This window comes from Bison bison, unplaced genomic scaffold, assembly GCF_000754665.1.
Source record: "Bison bison bison isolate TAMUID 2011002044 unplaced genomic scaffold, Bison_UMD1.0 scf7180017864495, whole genome shotgun sequence".
NCBI lineage: Eukaryota > Metazoa > Chordata > Mammalia > Artiodactyla > Bovidae > Bison > Bison bison.
Genome location: NW_011495054.1, coordinates 8,803,414 through 8,806,567, shown reverse-complemented (window position 1 = coordinate 8,806,567; position 3,154 = coordinate 8,803,414).

The window sequence follows — 3,154 nt, the reverse complement described above, 5'->3', positions numbered from 1 at the left end:
AGGTGAGATCCCGCATGCCCCTTGGCAAAAAGAACAAAACATAAAACATAAACAATATTATAACAAATTCAATAAAGACTTTTAAAATGGTCCACATTAAAAAATATTTTTTTTAAAAAAAAGGGGGAATGAATAGCAACCCACTCCAGTATTCTTGCCTGGGAAATCCCATGGACAGAGGAGCCTGGTGGGCTGCAGTCCATGGGATCCCAAAGAGTTCGACATGACTGAGTGACTAAATGCACAAAATTCAACATTCAGACACAGAGGCTGTTTTGTGGGTTTTCCTGTGTTTTGTTTCATCGTTGGAAATCTTACCGATGACTTAGTCAACTAAATGGTTGGGCTGCAAGAATCTGACCACTAAGTCAGTGGGCAACTGGATACACTGCTGCTACTTACATAACTGTCAGCATTTATGTCATAAGACAACATTGTCGATACAATTCATCAACATATTTCACAAGTAAATACCACGAGATTATTAAGGAAAAGTATCTGTGTCTTTTCTAAAATGGCCCTTTTTTTGGATGCATATCCATGCTCTTCATTATTGAGTATTTCTTCATCCTCCCTATCTAAGATACTGAAATAAAGACACATGTTATGAAAATGAAAAAGGAGTGAGAGGGAGCAAACAGATGAGAGTTCCATCCATCCAAGCCTTCATATTTCTAAACAAACAAGAAAGACGAGCAACATCAGGCCACAGTGTTTCCGTGCTTGGGGACACGAAGAGACACGTCCGTTTTGCCTCCTTCTCCAAAGTGCACCAGTGTGTACTACGCAAATCGGTGCCACGTGCAAACGGCAACGGGTGGGGCTGAGCAGCTAGGGACAGAGGCTCTGTGGGGTCATGGCCGGAGCTGGGCGCCAGGGCTCTCCCTGACAGCGTCTGACCTCTCCCCTGGGCTGGCCCTCTGTTGTTGGCCCATCAGTTCAGTTGCCATCTGTGTGGACGCCCAGCCTGTGATCAAGAAATTTCTCCAGCGGAGCCCTTGCTCAAGAAGTGTTGCCGCAACCAACAGCCCACTTGGGAGTCTTGGTGACTATTCTGATGACAATCAGAACCCAACAAAGGTGTTCAGAGACAAAGTGATTTCCCAGGACTGTGTGGGATCACAGTCTAGACATCATGGGATGTTTGACTGCAAAAGCCTTCATCTGCCAGTCATGAGTTGCAGGACTTCAGCACCTCCAAAGGGAGGTTTCTTTCCCATCTGGGTTGTCTATTGCCAGCACTTAAACTGGAAAAGATCTGTTGGTAGATTAAGTTAGATTTCTGTATCTCCATGCAGAGGCAAGGCCTTTGTGTCAGTTTTCGCTGTGAGCAATAATACACATTTGTTTAGCATCTCCAAGACCCTACAGGTCAGGACTCTGGTTATGGCTTAATGGGGTCCTCTGATCCTGATCTCACAGGGCCTCTATCACGTGTCAAGTGTCAGCTGGGGCTGCAGGCTCATCTGAGGCTCAACTGGGAAAGGCTCTGCTCCACATTCTCATCCGTGCTGTGAACATTTCCAACAGTTCCTAACAGCCTGCTGGATTTAGGACCTTGGATTCTTGTTGACTGTTGACTGGAGGCCGCCCTTGGCTCCCAGAAGCCACACTCAGATCCCTGGTACACAGGCCTCCCCAACGTGACCTCAGACTTTGTTGTTTCAGAGGTGCACGTGAGTATGTGTGTGTGATGCGTGCATACTGGGCTGCTACATAAAACGTACTTCATACTGTGAACCATGAGCAAAGCCTTTGAGAAATCCCTGAGCCAGACACTGAATCCACAAGCCCCCTGGTCACTGCAAAGAAGTTAATAAGCTGACCTCACTCGACTTGTAATATTGAGTCTCTGAACCAGGGACCCGTCCCTGACACAATTCATGGTTGCCCCACATGAGGTTCTGATAATGACCCTCACTCTGCCCACTTTAATGGAGAAATGGAAATTGTAACCACAATGATCAATGCAAATTGTTTTAGGTGAAGACACTCTTAGACCTTTTGGGTGGACAATCAGCATTTCAAAGAACAGGCTTTCAGAGTCTGGCCTTTTGAGAGATGGGTCACTCCTAAGAGGCTCCATTACAGCACAAAATGAGTGTTATGTGATTTAGAGCAAGGCACTTAACCTCCCTGGGCTTCTGCTTTTTTGATGATGAAACAAGAAGTAAGTGGGGCTGGAAGGGAATAAGGGAGACAGAACTTACTTTTTTTAATATTAATTATTTATGTGTTGCTGTATTTCCTACAAGAAGGTGTTAATTTTGTAACTTTAAACTATAAAACTTTTTTTTAAATTAAACTTTCAAATTTTGTCCTGGGGTATAGCCGATTAGATGTGACAATTTCAGGTGGACAGTGAAGGGACTCAGCCATACATGTACATGTATCCATTCACCCTCAAACTCTTCTCCCATTCAGACTGCCACGTAACATTGAGCACAGGTCCATGTTCTACACAGTAGGACCCTGCTGGTTATCCATCTTAAATACAGCAGTGCATACATGTCCATCCCAAACTCTCTAACTGTCCCTCCTCCCCATCCTCCCGCTCTGGCAACCATTTAAATACAAGATTTTAAATTAACATAGAAGGAGAGAGTTGGCCTAGATTGTGATTTCTCAACACTAGAAACTCACATTCCCCTTTAATAAAATGGAAAGTGTGTGTGCTGGGGCCAACTCTGCAGACTTTGTTCTTTCCCATGTCAATTGCAGGCCAGACTCAGGTCACCTACAAGGAAGAAGTGGGGAAAGGAGGGGGGCGGGTCATGTAGGGAGGAAGGAAAAGGAGAAAAAAGCAAAGTCAGTGGAGTGCAGATTTTACTGAAGACTTGGTGGAGATGCAGAGGAAAGAACTATATCATACATCACACAGCAGAAGTGCCCAGATACCATCTTGGGATGCATCTACTCTTAAGCACAGGGACTGTGTCTCTATCTCCCACCCCGTCCCACTCCTATGGACTATGCCATTAGCAGCTTTGTTGTGCTGGGAACCGCGATGGCCAGACTGCCATTCTGTGTGTGCTTCTGGGTTAGAGGTGCTGAAAAGTGACGTTGCACAGGGCCAGGGAGACCCAGGTGATGCGGCAGCCAGCGCGCCCTCAGGCAGTCCTCGGTTAGGGGAGGTGAGAGGCAGGAAGAGGCC